An 11,144-nucleotide genomic window follows, 5' to 3' on the forward strand; every position below is an offset into this window, starting at 1 on the left:
CACCCCAAAAAATGGATGGAGAGTGGCTAAAGGTGTATTCTTCATGTAAGAAAATCTGTGCTCAGAGCTCTTCTTTGCTACAGCCCATGACCTTGAGCAAGAGACTTTTTCGAAGTTGAGTCATTTCTTGAACCAATAGACCTATACCCATGCATACAATTTGAAGCCTTGGCTCAGTCTCTGCTTTAGAGAACACAGACAAGGAGAGATTTTATTTACTTACTTTTTTTTTTCCCCTTTAGTTTGTGAATGCTTCGGGACAAAGAACCTGTGATTTATGAGCTCTGCTGGCTGCCTTCAGGGTGCTTGACAGAGGGATCCCTTCTCTGCTGGTCTGGGAAGGTAATGGGGTGGTCTCTCCTGCACCACTGCAGGTTAGCAGGAGCAGGCTGTCATCCCCGAGGGGCCTGATGAGGGCATCTCCAGTGATGATGATGTTTTACATTGTGCAAACCAAGCTTTAGCAAAATTCACCAGTAGAAGTGGATCCTAGAGGTCTAACTTGGGTGGAAATTGTCTAAAATCATTTTTATGCATCTCTATACCTATGAGGACTTTATATAATTGCAAGAACCAGTGATGATCTAATTGTTTTTATGGTCACCTGAGGTCTGTAATGAAATAAGACTTGAAAGCCACCATCAAATATATTTTAAAAGGAAGACAGGCTTTCAGAAATGAAGCATGAACTCAGTGCTGGCTTTGCACAGTGTGGCCTGTCTAAGAATGCCGATGCACCTGTACATGCTTTATGCTGCCAGAGAAGGAGGTTTTGTGAGGAGCTGCCACAAAATAATTGTATATTGATCAGGTGAGAAGATAAACAGGTGCAAAGGAGGAGGAGGAGGATGGCAGGCCCTTATTTCAATTGCTGGGTTAAGGATTTGGATCCAGTCAGTTTTCTGGGCTTGGGACAGGACGCCGCTGGTTTATCTGCCTGGCAAGCTTGGATGTGTCCCAAGACATCCCTGGCAGTGTGTTGGGTCTGTCCCTAGGGAGCCAAGTTGTCCCAGGTGATGCAGAGGAGACGGTGTCTCCGTGCTCTTGCATGGGAGCTGCTGTTTGCAGGTCTCTGGCGGTGCCGTACCATCTCTCCTTGGGCTGCAGAGCTGGTTCCAGGGGCTGCAGCAGGAAGGCTCCTCTGCTTTTAGCAGCAGCTTCATCCCAGCAGGGATACAAGAGTAAAGCCCCCTTGTGCTTGCTGGGACTTGCTGAAATCCACTTCTAAGGGAAGGCGGCAGCAGCTGGGGATGCAAATTATCGCTGGCATCTGCCTCGTCGGGTGCACAGCTCCTGGGGAGTGCGTGGATGCCTCCCTCCTGCAGGAGAATCCATGTCAGGGGGAGGCATTAGGAACAGTGACGGAACTTCAGATTTCAGAAGGCCCCAGAAAATCCAGTAGAGAGAAAGCTGTTGTTTGGAAACCATGCCCTGTTAGTCCTGCTACTCACTAAAATGGGTTAGCTGGCGTGGGGCTTGTCTGTTCTTTACAAACGGTTTAATTGATGAGGATGCAGCTCTGGCCAATGCAAAACTTTTATGCATTTGGGCTGCACTTAGTTGAATTAATATAAGGGAACTGTGTTTTCCATATGGAGCATTGACATGATTCATTCTGACACTTCTGAAGTGGAATATGTTCCTTTTTTCAGGCTAGAGTCACACAGAGGTGGCACTGATTGCAGCACCAGAATGGCAGTGGGAGTTCCTGCACTGGGCTGGCTGCACTCCCTCTGCACTTACTCTGAAGCCTCTGCCTTTCTGCTCCCTTTTTAACAGAATGGCTCTGTCTTGGGGTTTCCTATAGTCCTGGGAGTCAGACCCTCCTCCATGAGGAGGGAGGTGATGGTTTCAATCCATACAGTGAAGTAGGAGACTAGGTCTCCCATATTTCAGGGGAGAATGCAAGCCACAGAGCTGTTAGATGAAAGGGTGAGCACTGCTGCTTCTGCTCTGTCTCACAATGAACTCCCTTTGAGGCTTTTGCCTTTTGCTGTCTGAAATACCTGAAAATGCAATTAACTTCCCATTTTGCCAGTAACTTAAAACCAAGGTACTTAGTTTTTCATTATCCACACAGGAACTTGATTTTCCTTTTGCACTTTTGATATGTCCACCAAGGCACATATGCTATAATGACTGCCCAAGAGGCATTTCTACCAGCTGCAGCGTATCCACAGCGCTGCATGGGGGTCAGAAAGTAAAGCAGGCTTCTTCTAGGGTAAGTGTGCTCAGAAGAGCTTAGGCCAGCAGTTTCCTTCTGGGTGCTTTACTCTGCTCAAGATAGCCAGGGCTGCCAGAAGGCTAGTTTAGGAGGCCACAGGAGAAGAGATACTTTTTAGGGCAAGATCATGCTGCTATTCTATGAACAAAAGTGTCACTGTGATTTTAGTGTGTCTCTATTTGGGTTCCTGCTTCAAATGTGGTTTCCTTGCTTTGTTTTGTGAAACTGTTGGTGAGTTCCTCACAAGATGCCACATCAAGCAGTAGGGAAAGTGGTGCTGGTCACTCAGAAGGCTCTGGTGAGAGTTTGCTTTCAGACAAGGTGGGCAACACTGAATATGGACAGTGAATATATGAATACCTAAGGACTGTCAACCTATTCCAGTCTGTTCTTGGAGCATTTCTCCTGTCCCATGCACACTTATCTTCTATCACTTCAGCTGTCTGACATGTCAGATAGGAGTTGATCACAGGGAAGAGAGGACACCTGTTGCTGTTAAATATTTGCTGGGTTCCTCTTCTGAAGGTTGGGTGGCTGCAATGTCAGCGGGAAAAGTTGCAAGTGTACATGTACCATTTGGCAAGCAACAAGCTTTGAGAAAGATTGTGGTGATTTGGAGCTGTGCCCTGGTACAACCACCTACTTCATTCATTCCATAAGTGGGAAGTCATCCCGTTATCCAAAGTCACAAGAAGTACAGGGAAGTTCATGGAGAAGCCCTTTGAACACAAACAAGGGAGGTTCAGTGAAATTCAAGACTAAGAAGTGGGAATGTTATCTTTTCCAACACCAGTAGATTGTTAAACTTGTTGCTGGGGGACCAGTTGAGGAACTAGAACTTAACAAGGTGTAGAAAAGAGCTGAGCATTTAGGTAGTTATCAAGAATATAAGAGTTACTATAATTCATAACAATTTTGGAATAGATTACGTATTCCTCCCACTGTGCTTAAGTGGTCCTTGAAGTGATGGAGACTGGGTGAATTTTTCCTCATCAAGATGCTGCAGGGATCTTGTTCTCTCTCTTAAACTTGTGGGTTTGGCCATGAGAGAATGAGATGACTGCCTCGGATGGCCTGCTCGGCTGGTTTGATTCTCACACGTTTCACCACAGGCTTAAAGTAACAAGCCAGGGATCTGCTGCCAGCACATTCTCTCAGGATCTCAGCTTCAGGCTGTAATGCTGACTGTGTGCAACAGGGTGCCTAATTAATCTACTAATGATTTGGCTTTGTCAGTGCTCACAATGTGCAAGACTCTTTCGACACAGAAAAGCAAAGCCGTTTGCTATGCAAGATGCTCTCAGCTGCAGGACACCCTGATAAGCTGTGGAAGCTTGTGCAGAAGAGAGTCAAGCCCAATAAATGGCCAGGTCAGCATGTTCAGAGGTCCTGGTTCAAGGAGAGTGTCCTGTCCTTGGGAAGGTGGTCTGAGAGCAGGACATAGCACAGGAGGAGACCTGGAGGTGACCGTGCAGGAATGTGACTAGCTGACACCATGGGATTTGCATGTGGTGGGAAATAGGACAATGATGGAGGAACGCTGGAGACAGCATTATGGAATGGCACAAAAGGTTGGATTCCATGCACAAATGGAGGGCTCTGTTGGCTCAAGAGAAGTGATGGGTGTGTTTTAGGGGGAGGTTTTGCCTCTTGCCTCCTCCAAGTGCTGCGTAAGGCGCTGGTAGCCTGACTGCAGCCAGAGGCACCCAGCAGTCAGAGGGCAGCGCGGGCTGAAGTCAAGCCGTGCGGACGGAGCAGGCAAAGGAATGATTATCTGAAGAAGGGGAAAGAAGGCAGGCACCAACTGGTGTGCCACATATAGCCTGTGGCTGACTTAGCACTTGTGCCGCGTTGCCCTCCTGCTCAAGGTTTTCTAATTCTGTCCCAGGCGATGTCAGCGTCCCCCAGCAACTGGCAGCGAGACATACAAGGCGTTCCTCAGAGAGCCTGCGAGCATCTCCCTCAGCCTTGCTCCAGGAGGGCCAACGAGGGGGGAAGCCGCTTCCTGAAGGTGTGCCTGTTTCTCAGCTCTTGCTGGACATCTCGGGGGCTGCCTTCAGCTCACATTCGGGCAGCTCACCTTCCCAGTGCTTTTCTTCCCCCGGGAAGAAACAGTGTCACCCGAGTGCCCTTTGCAGTTTGCATCCCACTCTCCTGAAAAGCTTTCGATCATTTTTTTGGTGCCTCAGTTTCCTCTGCACAAGCATCAGTTTGTAGATCAATGAGCGATCAGGCTCTGAAATGCAAGTGTCTGGATAAATGGAATTAAAATACACATGAGCAGGGCTGTGTCTTGCCCCCCCTCTTGCCCAGCTCCTTTGGCAAGGGCTGGGGTTGAGGCAGAATGTGCAAATCAAATCCCACCAGGCAGGACTCTTTACCAAGGAAAGCACTAGCTGACGGGCCTGGAAGGGTACTATGTAGTTTTAAACATGAAGATTAGGCACTTCATGAGACGTTGATCTCTGCACGCTCTCTCACACTACATGGAATAAAATCCCCCTTGTGCTGCTTTTGGCAATCGGGCTGCTTGCAGCTTCAGGGCCCCACAGCCTCTGCATGAGCTGCAAGGATTTGGCTGCAGTTGAGGCAGAATGTGCAAATCAAATCCCACCAGGCAGGACTCTTTACCAAGGAAAGCACTAGCTGACGGGCCTGGAAGGGTACTATGTAGTTTTAAACATGAAGATTAGGCACTTCATGAGACGTTGATCTCTGCACGCTCTCTCACACTACATGGAATAAAATCCCCCTTGTGCTGCTTTTGGCAATCGGGCTTCCTGCAGCTTCAGGGCCCCACAGCCTCTGCATGAGCTGCAAGGATTTGGTGCCTTTCCCCTTCTTTCTTTTCCCTGGAGCATACAATAGAAGAGTTAAATTACTGGCCATTTAAAATGAACTGTGTCTTAGGTTCCATTTTAGTCTAGGAAGAGATGAAGTGACTTCAGACTTGGAAAGGGCGTTAAAGGATAGTGCAGAGTCTCCACATACCTGCATTGCCCGTGACTTGTGGGGCATCAACCTTTTTTCTTTCACTTTTTCTCCTCCCTCTCATTTTTGACATAACGTGCTCCAGAAGGTCTTGAGTCAGTCCAGGATCAAAAGGCCAAACTGGCGGGTGGGATAAATCACCACACTTAACATGATGTGGGTTAAGCTTTGCTAATTTTTGTTAGGGATGGTCTGGGCTTGAAACCTCTCAAAACTCGAAATCATATCAGTTTTTAAGAAATCTGGCGCTGTCACAATCTAGACCTCCTTTTCCCTTCAGCCTTCAAGACACAAGGCTTGGAGATGTGAGCATCACTCTCTAAGGTCATATGTTCTCTGTCCTTGTCATTGAAATCCTGTCTCTGCCAAGCATGCAGTCTGCATTTGCTTAAATATTGCTAAATCTCCAGACACTCCAAAATGTGGTGGATACACCAGAACACCCTGTTTTCTAATTGCACCCATGAATCTTGCTGTTGTGTTAGAATTTAAGTCATATGTAGCTCAGTCATGTGCAAACCTTGAGACAGCCCAGCAAGAACAAAGCTGTAGGAACTAAAATTTTTCACCTATTTCCATGTCTAGCAGTAACTACTTGGGATTTATGGAATCTATGTAGGTTTCAGGTAATACTTGTGCATTTTAAATCATATCCATGAAGATTATATTCTTTGGGGAGAGAGGGCTATGACTACACTATCGTATGATTAATTGGATTGTACATATCTCAGAAAACTGTTTTGAGACTCTTAAGTAACGTTGTCAAGGCAAATATCTAGACTATAACCTGTACCATGGTTGTCTGAGTGGACACAAATGAGCATAAAGCATTTGATGAGCTCTTCCTTTCTTGTGAATCACTATGAGAGTGTTTCTGAGCATCCTGCGTAAAAAGTGTTTGCATGGAGAGAATTGACGTGGAATGATGGAGCTGACATGTTGCATTGAAGGTCTGAGGATTTGAGGCTATTGTGCCCGGTGGCAGAGTGTTTCCTGTGGCACCTGAGCTGTAGCATCCCTCTATAACTGACACAGCCTCCCAGCCACCATGGTGCTAAGGTCAATATTGTCTATGGACTTGCTTTCTTCCATAGCATTAACAGGTGCTTTCTGGTGGTTCTGTGTCCTCCTACCCCAGCAGGATTTTCATTTCCAGTGCCTGGACCATGGCTGGAGAGGTGTCCTCCAACCAGCAGGCAAAGGAGGCTGCAGGCAGGGCCTACAAGGGTTTCCTTGCACTTCTTTATCTGGGCAGGGGTAAAGACCCTCCTTTTACAAACGTGATGAGAAGATGATGCGGGTCACTTAATGCTTTAGTGGCAGAGGGGAGACTCAGCAACCAGTTGTGCTGTGGCCCAAGGGGACGGAGCACACAGTGAGCTGCCAGATGCTTCTTACAGGAGGCAGGAAGGTCTGACTGCTGCCAGTGATACGCTGGATAAACCTGGCCCAGCTGTTTAAATGTACCTGTGGTGGAGCTGGGCCATTTGCGTTGTGCTTGTAGCACCTCTGAGTTCCCTCTGCGGTTGGAAAAACCCTCTGTGAAGTCCTCCCATTGAAGTTGCTTGGGGGTGCAAGCCTGTTTTTGGGGGAGCAGTGATGTATACACATGTAATGTCTCTCCTCCAGGATGTGTCGGGTCGCTGTGCTGGCTTTCTTTAGATAGCACGCTGCTGCTGCGCCCCTTATTTAGCTGTAGGGAGGCAAGTGACACCGTTAGGCTCAAGAATGTCATTTTGCTTCTCGTGACCTATGAGATCAGAGGTTGTTAGCAGGAGATATACAGCACCTCTTACAGAAGGTGCTGCTGGATCCAGGACCTGAAAATCCTGGGGGATTGGGCGAGATGTCAGAGCACAAGGGCTGAAGGACTCCCTGGTGGGGACTCGCTGGCCAGAGGGAGGGACTGAGCACCTTAAACACCCTGTGAAAGCTTCGTGTTGGGCAGCCAGTGCAAGCTGCCTCTGCCTCCGCCTGCAGCTCTCTTAACTATTACATTTAAAGTTGCTATTTCGCGTAAGATGCATGTAATCAGGAGTTTGGGGGTCCACTTAGAGAGTGGGATATGAGCAAGGCTCCAGTTTCAGCTGCTTCTGCTTGAGGAGCCATCCCTGAGGGTTTTCTCTCCTGCTTATACTTGTGCATTTTAAATCATATCCATGAAGATTATATTCTTTGGGGAGAGAGGGCTATGACTACACTATCGTATGATCAATTGGATTGTACATATCTCAGAAAACTGTTTTGAGACTCTTAAGTAACGTTGTCAAGGCAAATATCTAGACTATAACCTGTACCATGGTTGTCTGAGTGGACACAAATGAGCATAAAGCATTTGATGAGCTCTTCCTTTCTTGTGAATCACTATGAGAGTGTTTCTGAGCATCCTGTGTAAAAAATGTTTGTATGGAGAGAATTGACGTGGAATGATGGAGCTGACATGTTGCATTGGAGGTCTGAGGATTTGAAGCTATCGTGCCCGGTGGCAGAGTGTTTCCTGTGGCACCTGAGCTGTAGCATCCCTCTATAACTGACACAGCCTCCCAGCCACCATGGTGCTAAGGTCAATATTGTCTATGGACTTGCTTTCTTCCATAGCATTAACAGGTGCTTTCTGGTGGTTCTGTGTCCTCCTACCCCAGCAGGATTTTCATTTCCAGTGCCTGGACCATGGCTGGAGAGGTGTCCTCCAACCAGCAGGCAAAGGAGGCTGCAGGCAGGGCCTACAAGGGTTTCCTTGCACTTCTTTATCTGGGCAGGGGTAAAGACCCTCCTTTTACAAACGTGATGAGAAGATGATGCGGGTCACTTAATGCTTTAGTGGCAGAGGGGAGACTCAGCAACCAGTTGTGCTGTGGCCCAAGGGGACGGAGCACACAGTGAGCTGCCAGATGCTTCTTACAGGAGGCAGGAAGGTCTGACTGCTGCCAGTGATACGCTGGATAAACCTGGCCCAGCTGTTTAAATGTACCTGTGATGGAGCTGGGCCATTTGCGTTGTGCTTGTAGCACCTCTGAGTTCCCTCTGCGGTTGGAAAAACCCTCTGTGAAGTCCTCCCATTGAAGTTGCTTGGGGGTGCAAGCCTGTTTTTGGGGGAGCAGTGATGTATACACATGTAATGTCTCTCCTCCAGGATGTGTCGGGTCGCTGTGCTGGCTTTCTTTAGATAGCACGCTGCTGCTGCGCCCCTTATTTAGCTGTAGGGAGGCAAGTGACACCGTTAGGCTCAAGAATGTCATTTTGCTTCTCGTGACCTATGAGATCAGAGGTTGTTAGCAGGAGATATACAGCACCTCTTACAGAAGGTGCTGCTGGATCCAGGACCTGAAAATCCTGGGGGATTGGGCGAGATGTCAGAGCACAAGGGCTGAAGGACTCCCTGGTGGGGACTCGCTGGCCAGAGGGAGGGACTGAGCACCTTAAACACCCTGTGAAAGCTTCGTGTTGGGCAGCCAGTGCAAGCTGCCTCTGCCTCCGCCTGCAGCTCTCTTAACTATTACATTTAAAGTTGCTATTTCGCGTAAGATGCATGTAATCAGGAGTTTGGGGGTCCACTTAGAGAGTGGGATATGAGCAAGGCTCCAGTTTCAGCTGCTTCTGCTTGAGGAGCCATCCCTGAGGGTTTTCTCTCCTGCTTGTTAAACTTCTGTCAAAGTCAGATGCTTTGCAACATGAGATGCCTTCAGAGCTGCCAGCAAGAGGCTGATGACATACTTGAAGAAGACTGTTACCCCCAAAGGTAGTTCAGAAATGCCTGTTATTTTTATTAAATACTTTTGTCCCAAACTCATCTCTCCCAAGCAACTGTGTTAAGCTGATAGAACTGCAGCAGTTGGCTGGGGGCTGCTGCGTGTGTGTGCAGGTGTGACTTTTAACCCTTTTTGCTTATGAGGTTATTTCTACCTTTCTCCTTGAGAAATATTGGATCTTAGAAGTAGGAACAGCATGTGCAGCTGGACCCTAAGTGCCAAAGCTGATTTGGATGAATGTTAGTAGCAAGGACAGTGGTGAGTACAGTGGAAGAAGTCACCACTTCTGTGGTTTTGGGGGCTCTGTGGGAGATCTCATCCTGGAAGGTGATGCTGCCACTCAAGAGTCACCTGACACAAATTCCAGCCTCATGACTTCTTTAAATTAGTTGTGCCACCCTTTCTGTTTGACATTGGTCACATGAAACAGTTTTTACTCGTTCATTTTGGCAAGTGACTTTTAATTTCTGGGTTTGTCAAATATGAGTAAATGTGACTATTCATAACTTAAAATCTAGGTGGTCTTGATTAACAAGTAGACCGCATAGTATTTTTATATACTTCCTGGTTTGTCTGACTCTCAGAATGCGATGCTAGCAGAAAACTTTTGCAATAACAAGTTCATCATTAGTTTTAAGCAAATATTTTTTAAAAAAATTGTAAAGTAAATAGCTTTGGTAAAGGCTTTTGCCAAAGAATATAAGAGATTTCCACAAAATGGAAGTGATTTTGAAATTCAGGTGTGTTTTGTAGTAATTCTTTTTCTGTATTTGTACAACAGTGTTATCCATGAAGGTATTTAGTGTTTTTTACACAATTTTTACAAAATTCAGATATGTTTTTAATCTCTCATGTAGAAATGAAACACTGGTATTTATCTGCTATTTCAGAAGTGGTCTGTGGCATCTGTAGTGTCCCAAGAGAGCAGAACTCCAGTAGTGTTTTGCAACTGTTATGATAAAATGAAATGACGTTGGCTTCACCACAAAGGAGCTTCCTCTGCCTTTGTGATCCCAAATGCCTTGTCATAGCATTAGCCTCCTTGGGAGGATCATAGGATGATCCATGGCAGGAGTCATGCTATGGATGTGGGATCCACGTAGCTGTGTTGTCTCCAGGTGTCTGTTGCTGTGGAGCATTTCTGCCTGGTGGGTACTGCTGAATGTGTCTTTTTGGCTCCTCTTTATCGATGATGTGTTTTGTGGCTGATCCCCTGTGGGGCGCCTGGAGCTGGGTTGTTTTTCCTGGTAGATGTCTAAAGTAAACAATTTAACTGAATGTTTGAATATTTTAACTGGCAATAACATGAAACTGTACGTGCTGCAGTGAACACAAGCCAGTGCTCTTCCTTCAGAAACTGTTGTGAAATCATTTCTTGTGTGTGTTTTGATTTGTCCTTGTGAATGTTACAGATAATGATTGATGAAAATGTTTTATCAATTCTTCTCTTATTGGTCTTAAATGAATTGGCAGGGGCAAAGGAGATTGCTTAGAATTAAATTATAAACTTTTGAGGACTTAGCATTTGTATAGCAGCTATATAAAAAGGTACGATCTCCTGGCTTCAATGCTGTTCCCTGCAATGAGCATACACGTTTCTTATTATGTGAAGTCATATTGGGAAAATTGAGGGATCTGGTAATCAAGACATTTGGAAATCTGTCTGTGGTTATGGGTGGACCCGTCAGCTTGTTGGATGTGTCTCCCAAGAGGTGGGAAGTGGTATCGCGTTTGCAACCTGCTGCCAGGACCTCCCTTCTCCCTGTTCCTGAGTTGAATGTCGGTTTAGAATCATAGAATTGTCTAGGTTGGAAGGGACCTTTAAGATCATCCAGTCCAACCATCAACCTAACTCTGACAAAAACCATCACTAAACCATGTCTCTAATCACTATGTCAACCCGTATTGTGAACACCTCCAGGGATGGTACCTCAATCACTTCCTTGGGCAGCCCATTCCAAGGCTTAATAACCCTTTCAGTCCAAAATTTTTTCCTAATATCCAACCTGAACCTCCCCTGGTGCAACTTGAGGCCATTTCCTCTTGTCTTATTGCCTGTGACTTGCGAGAAGAGACTGACCCCTGCCTCTCTACGCCCTCCTTTCAGGGAGTTGTAGAGTGATAAGGTCTCCCCTCAGCCTCCTTTTCTCCTGGCTGAATAACCCCAGCTCCCTTAGCCG

The sequence above is a fragment of the Calidris pugnax genome, unplaced genomic scaffold (genome assembly GCF_001431845.1).
Source record: "Calidris pugnax isolate Ruff unplaced genomic scaffold, ASM143184v1 scaffold448, whole genome shotgun sequence".
In the NCBI taxonomy this organism is placed as follows: Eukaryota; Metazoa; Chordata; class Aves; order Charadriiformes; family Scolopacidae; genus Calidris; species Calidris pugnax.